The following is a 7891-nucleotide window of genomic DNA, read 5'->3' as shown; positions in this document are numbered from 1 at the left end:
TCTTCTTTGTTGAGATCGGTTGATCTGATATTGGCTAGAAGGTGGCACCTGAGACGCTCAATTCAAGCTGTCTTTACATTTCTTTGGTAGTCTTTCGGGCAGACGGTGACTAGCTGGGATTTCGTGGGCCACGATCAAGAGGATTCTGGAGCTGTGCATTCTATTGACGTGATCTATCCAGAATCTTCTCCTTGTTCTGCTCCACCGTACTATGTTTGATATTTCTTGATTCAGGATTTTGTCCATTAGAGTTTTTCTGCCATACCTCTAAGTACTTTCATCTCTGACGTTCTGAGCAGATTTTTTGTTCACACCGTATCTGCCCTTATCTCTACTGCATACATCATGATTGGTCTGATAAACGTTTTATACATACGGACCTTACTTTTAATCCGCATGCGTTTATGATGCTATTCGATACTTCTCAAGCATCCAGAAATTGCTAGTTTATTAGTTTTATTTATTAGTTAGAATGTATTATTAGTTTGTTCCCTCATTTCGGAGTAAATGTCATTGTGGCTCTAGATTTTGACACCTAAATATTAAAAAAAGATGATCTGTTCCAATGTCTTATCATCAGTTTGCATCTTTTAGGGCACAAAGATATTGTTAAGCTTTTTGATTTACTAACGATGTTCAGGTTAAATTTCTGAGATGCTAGATGAAACTTGTGTAACATGCGTTGTAAATCATCTTTTGATTCTGCCACTATGGTTGCATCGTCTGCGTAGCATATTATGTTGATGACCTTATCTCCCATTTTCTAATCTTATCCTAGATTTGTCACTTCCTCTATGATCTGGTTCATAATTGAATTGTATAAAAAAGGACTCAGACTTTAATCTTGTCATGCCACTGGCTGCTGAGATTTTATTGGACACTTCAACAAAAACGTTTATTTTGGTTTTGCTGCCAGTGTTAATGTCTCGAATGATTTTAGTGACTGTTGGCAATATTCCTTTCTCTGTTAATATGTTGATAACATAATTCTGCAATACCTTATCAAACGCTTTTAAAAGGTTGATAAAACATATGTTCGCGGTTTTATTGTATTCAATTGGTTGTTCTTGAATTAGTCTCATGATGAAAATGGCATCGGCGGTAGAGCAATGTAACAACGATTATATTAAAAATACAGGTACATAACTTATTAAAATATTTTTCAAAATAAATATTTGAATTCTTATCATTTACCCAAATATTTAAATTTTAAGACCAGTTTCAACGAGTTGTCAATAACTCACTATTACAAAATAGAAATCATGTTAGGGTAGAGTGGGATTCGAACTTTGGGCCTGTGATCCGTGAGCCCGCAACACTTTCTACGGGACCAAAACCCGATTGTTTTTTATCATTTACTAATATCTACATACGTAATATACATATACCCCCTACTTAAATTAAGGATATTGTTGTTTTTGGTCAGCATCTCTACTGATGATAGTCAACCCACGCGCCTACTAGATCCATATACGGGTGATTCCTTTTTTAAAAATACAGAATACAACAAAATGTCAATCCTGACTTTTTTGAAATAGTTTTTTAAACACATATGTTTAAACTTCAAACATGTATTTTTCCAGTGTTTTTTAATCCTTGGGTCGCGTCTAAAGTTTCACTTTTTTATTTGAATAAATATTTTTTTTTTTAAATTATATTATACTCACTCATTATTTTATTTCATTCAATAATTCATAGTATTCTCAATTGTTTTTCTTCTTTATTTCCTCTTTTTGTTATATTTTCATATTTTATCTCTTTGGTACGTATTTTGAAATTGTGTTTTGGTATCTTTATTGACAATTAAAAAATATATTTAGATACAATTTTGCAATGATGTATTATTCTTACTCTTTATGAATTTGTCATGATATGCTTCTATTATTTTTGTGTCCAAATATTTAACGTTATATTTTTAAAGTGATATTCTCAGCATTGCTATTGAATAATTGCAGGTGCTTCTTTAAATTTACATTTTTTCCTTTTATGAATTATTATTGCTTAACGCGGACACAGCCTAGAAAACCAAAATAAGAAAATGTAAACTGCAAATTGATTTGAAATGAGTCTTCTTAAATAAAAAAAATCTCCTTGTTCTTCTTTTTATTCTGAACAGTAATTTTTCAATGAGATATTACATCAACTTTTTCAAGGCGTCACGCGTCTGAAGCGGTGTCTTTCTTGGTAGTTTAATTATTTTATTGAGGGTTGAGTCGATAAACGTCAAACCATAATTGAATTTGCATTCCTTAAAGCACCAGTCTTGGCATTTGATATGTTAAATTATTATTTAACATTTCACATGAATAATAAATAAGATCGCTTATGATTTGTTTTTAGATACCTTTACTCATTGGAAAAATAAATGTCAAATTAATAATAATTTCAATAATAAATTACAATGCACTTTTATCGATAATTTTTACTTACAAACTTGAATTATTTATAATTAAAGCGGCCTCCGTGGTGTAGTGGTCAAGACGCTTGACTCACGCACGGAAAGTTTCGGGTTCGATTCTCGGTGAGAACACAAAAATTAAAATGTGATTTTCACAAGCCTGGGTGTTCTGTGATGTAATTCACCACTGTACTTGGACCACTTGGCCTGTTGTGGTGCAAAAATAAAATAAAATAAAATTATGTTCGTGGTCAATCATTTTAATACATATTAGTTAATTTTTACATGTAACCAATTACTGACTTTTCCATGTCTACCGGTTTCGAGACATGCATGTCTCTTTGTAAGTATCCTAAATACACTAATATATAAACCCCTTCAGTGGAAATGACCTAGGCTGAGATGGAAAAATGAAGTGATAAAGAGAAAGAGAAAGAGAGATAAATTCCTGTATCCAATATGAATTTTAAAGGTGATTCATCAACACGTCAAGTATTCCAAGAATTGAACTCGGGATATCAAGCATAAAAGGCTTAAGGGCAAAGCACTATGTTTCAAGAGTAACATTGAGTCTAATTCATGAATAGATGGGGATGAAAAATGAATATGACCATGATAAAAAAATTAAATACTATCTTTGATTACTATATAAGGGCCCAGATTTCAATGAGAAATCAAAATAGTTATCTTAAACTGTCCATATAAAAAATTTAATTTTAAAAGTATGAAAAAGTGATCAATGAAATATTTATATGTTTTTTTAAAACTCGTTTTAATACAAGTTATTATGTACTGTATTTCAACTTTTTAATAAAATATGCAAGTTTCGGTACATAAATTTCGATTTTAGTTTAGAGACAAGTAAAAATAACTCTGTTAACTTTCTATAGTAATACAGTTGAAAATGTCCTAACAAGACGAAACGCGTCACAATATACCCTTTGTATATTTTATAAAAAATAAAGTAGAATTACAATCCAATAAACTTGTTTAATTTTGGATACATTACCAAATTAATACAGACCCGGCAATTTTTTTTTTCTTATTTGAAAGAACGTTTTCCATGCGTATTTTGAAATTAATTAATACAACTTCTGTTTTGAAAAATACACCTTCTTCTGAATATCAACTTACATCTTGTGTGCAAGATATTTGTTTTCATACAAATAATTATAAAAACCGTGAAATATGTATTTATAAACTTACAGCTTATTAAAATCAAGAACAAGTTAGTGGTTGCCTCCAAAGTTGAGCTTTCAATGCGGTTAACTTATTGTGAACATTAAAGAAACGGAGACACAAGTAGATAACGCGAATCATGATTATAACTTCCGCAGGTCTTCGGTTACTTTTTTCGTTCTATTAAATATTCAGGTTTCGCTCTTGAAAGCGTTCAAATATTTACGTACCAAATAGTATCGCCCATTTGATTAAATTTATTGCAGGTGCCGCAGTCTCATATCTAAGATTCTTTATTAAAAAGATTATTTATTTTGTTGATTTTGGCTGGTTATGACTTAGCATATGAGAAAAAAAGAATTAGGCTATGAGGATTATACTGAAAATAAATATATATTGTAATGTAGAAAGAATGCACAAAGAAATTGCGTTGGTCTTAGTAAACATCAAGTTAAATATGATGAAGCATTTTAATTATTTATTATGTATGTACCAACTGTTTCGTAATTTTATGCTTATTTTGTTAAAAATTTTCAATGAAATGTATATTCATTTATTTTTTAATTAAGAGGATACATAAAATAAAACATATAATCAAATTAACCCAATACAAACAAAGAAACAAATAGAGTCTCAAAACTCATTGTACAAAGAACTAAAACTGTGTAATGAGTAACCCGAGAAATAAAATAAATGGAAAGCCTTCTAAATTTTATTTAAAAATACGTCCTTGAGATTTTTTTTTCAAAAGAAAAATTTGCGTTCTTGTGATTTACTTTGATATTAAAATTTGAGGGCCATTTTCAAGGAGGAAATAACTCACTATTAGAATATCAGGAGTCTTACGTTCTATTTACATTCTGGTTGACATTTAATATTTATTAAAAAGGGCGTTTTTATACTAGAATATTAAATAGCCCCAAGACAGGGGCGTAAGAGTTTACGTCCACAATCATCTTGTTGTTGGGTTGTGGTCCCGTGGCTAGTGTTGCGAACTCATGGGCCAGAGGCCCGAGGTTCAAACCCCACTCTACCCCAACTTGATTTCCGTTTTCTAATAGTTAATTATTTACAACTCGTTGGAAATGGCCACCATAATTGAAATATTTAAAGAGTCTACATTGATGACTCTTTTGGATTCACTGATTCCACAAGACTTTGAAGTAAATGATTCTCCGTACCACACTCTGGTCAGAAAAATCAGCGTCGCTGACCCTAGCACCAGTGATATCGAGGTGTCTGTTGTCACGGAAGGTGAAATCGATAAAATCATAAATCCCTCGGACCAAAAAAGGCACTTGGTATTGACAGAGTTAACGGAGAAATTGTGAGAAACGTATGGTACTTTGCCAGGCGTAAATTCACAACTCTGATGAGTTTATGTCTAAAAGCAGGGATATTTCCATAAGTTTGGAAAGTAGGTTTGCTGCAGATCATCCCGAAGGGTAACGATATAAAAGAATCTGATCCTAAGGCTAACAGGCCAATAACGCTCCTCCCAGCTCTTGGTAAAGTTCTTGAAAATCTCATTAGAAATAAGTTGGAAGGCTGGCTCTCTGCTTCCTCTCCAAAGGAGTACGGTTTTACTAGAGCCCGGTCTACAGAGAATGCCATATTCCGTGCCAGCAAATGGAGAGATGATTTCCGGGCGAGATTTGCCTGTGGAATATTCCTCGATATCTCTGGTGCATTTGACAACGCCTGGTGGCCGATGGTATTGACGAAATTCAAATCCAGAGGTTGTCCGAAGGAACTTTTCGGGATCATCCGGAGCAAACTTAGTGATAGATCCATCTCTGTGGTCCACGGATCTATAACCGTGTTTAGAACGACGACCATAGGTTGTCCACAGGATTCTATCCAGGGGCCATCACTATGGAACATACTATTTGATGACTTACTGCGTTTACTTTTTCCGGCAGGCAGCGATATGGTGGCTTACGCAGACGACGCTCTTCTTCTCTTGTCAGAAGACAGTAGAAGGGAGTTGGAAATTAGAGGGTGTGAGTCACTTAAACTTTTTTTCAAATGGCGAAATAGGAACAGACTAACATTCTCACCGCTAAAAACCATGGGACTCATGCTGAAGAGTATCTCTGACAGTGGAAAAAAACCCACAGTCAGGATGGGTGGGCGGGAAATACGATTTTTCCAAGATGTAAGGTACTTGGGTGTCCTTTTGGATACCCAAGGATCGTTTTTGACTCATGCCACAATGATATCCTCAAAGGCGTCTTCGCTCTTTATGAAAGTACGAAGGGTGAGCCGAGCAACGTGGGGAATAAAAAGTAATGGGGTGCGACTAATATACCAAGGAACGTATGTTGCACAATTAACATATGCTGCTAAAGTTTGGGCTCATCGTGCATCCTCTGGTGGCGTCTACAGGACCCTCCTGAGTGGCCAAAGAGCCCCTCTTATTGCACTCACGGGTGCTTATAGAACTGTGTCAACAGCCGCTTTTCCTGTCCTGGCCGTGGAACTTCCGGCTGACTTAGAAGTAATGGAATCTGTTGCGGTGAAACTACTAAAAAAAGGTGAGTTGGTTACATATTTTGACATCAGTGTTCAACACCGAGAGGGTAGTAGATTATAACCATTGACAAAAGTCGTAACAGAAAAAACTATTGACGAGTGGCAAATTAGGTGGGATGCATCTCTGAAGGGGCGCTGGACGCATTCATTTTTTCCGGACATACAAAAAAGACTAAGCCTTAAAAAAAAATACTTGGATCACTGTGTTATCCAGATATTGTCTGGACATGGTGAGTTTAGGTCAAAATTATATGACCTCGCACTAGTAAGAGATCCTGAATGTACTTGCGGGGAGCCCCGTCAGACGGCTGAACGTATCCTATGGTATTGATATGCGAAACTGAAGAAAGACTCAAGTCTTTATGAACAGTTCCGGGAAAGGGGTGGATGCTTTTATTGTAATTGAAATATTTGTGTTAATTATAAGAACGCTAATATTTCTTTGAAAAAAAAAAACTTACCTTGATTAAAAAAACATTACAATATATATGTTGATAAATTCACCTGATCCATGAAGAAGTGTAGAAATTGATAAATAAAATTTTCAGGCGTTGCCTAGTATGTAGGTGAAATAATTCAATTACATGAATCTCACCCGCATAAATAAAGGTTTCAGCTCTTGAAAAAATTGAAGATATAAAGATGTTCAAATGATGTTGTTATAGGAGTTCAAACTGTTAGTAGGGTCGCAGTGAGTCACATCTTGCTGGAGGATGTGATTCTATAAAATGCAGCGAACGCCCAGTTGCATTCCACCTGCAACACTACTGACTAGTCCAACTCGTTAGCGTCTACGTCACAAACCCTGGGATAACACTCATAACGGTGTGATCACAGCAGATAACGAAAGGATGAAAGGCGAGTTTCTGGCGCCTCCAAATCAGAACCAACCAGCTAAGAGAAGGTAACCCCGACAAAAAATCCACCAGAGAAGGCAACGAAAAACCACTCTGGTCATCTTTTCTCAGGAATCACTACGGCGAATACATCAATAAGCAGTCGATCTGGATGCAAAATGTAAAATTAGCGCAGGACCGATACATATGCTTTCGCTGTAGTGATCGCCAGCGTGGGGGGGACCCGGCAAGGCACTAGAAGAAAAGATGTTCAAATATGTGCAGAATGGTGAATGTTACACAGTGTGTAAAGAGGCCACTTAACCAGCCAATGACAGGTCATAAGCCCTGTAGATGCCTAGAATTCTATATTACCTTCTCTAAAATGTTATTCATCTCTGATGTAATATGTTAATATCAAAATATACAACGGTTGGTGAATTAATTCAGTGTCCTGTGCACCATTAGGGGTAAAAATGAAATGAAAATGATTTAAACTGGTTGTTTTAAACGGATTTAAATTGGTTATGGCTACTCATTTTAAACATTTATAATATTATTACCATTATATGTCTCACAAGTATCAATACATATAAATGCATACTACATAATAATATGTACGCAGATATATGTACAATAAAAAAATTCACCGGATGAGCCAGTGGATCTCATTATATGAGAAAAACTTATAATTACATTTGTACTTTGCAGGTTACTGCGTTGGCCGGATTGAGTCATTATTTTTTTTAATATTTCATTTTTATTTTATTAGAATAAACGGCAATTCGTGCCTTTTACGTGTAAGGAGTACAATAATTTCCATGCAATATTCAAATTAATATATAAAAAAATAACCATTCAAATTAAGTTTGTATTTGTGGTTATGGTCTCGTGGCTGATGTTTCGGGCTCAAGAATCAGAGGCCTGAAATTCGAACCCCACT

The sequence above is a fragment of the Micrasema longulum genome, unplaced genomic scaffold (genome assembly GCF_059751315.1).
Source record: "Micrasema longulum isolate JH-2025_06_02 unplaced genomic scaffold, ASM5975131v1 h1tg002705l, whole genome shotgun sequence".
Lineage (NCBI taxonomy): Eukaryota > Metazoa > Arthropoda > Insecta > Trichoptera > Brachycentridae > Micrasema > Micrasema longulum.
Note: the sequence above shows the minus strand (reverse complement) of the source record.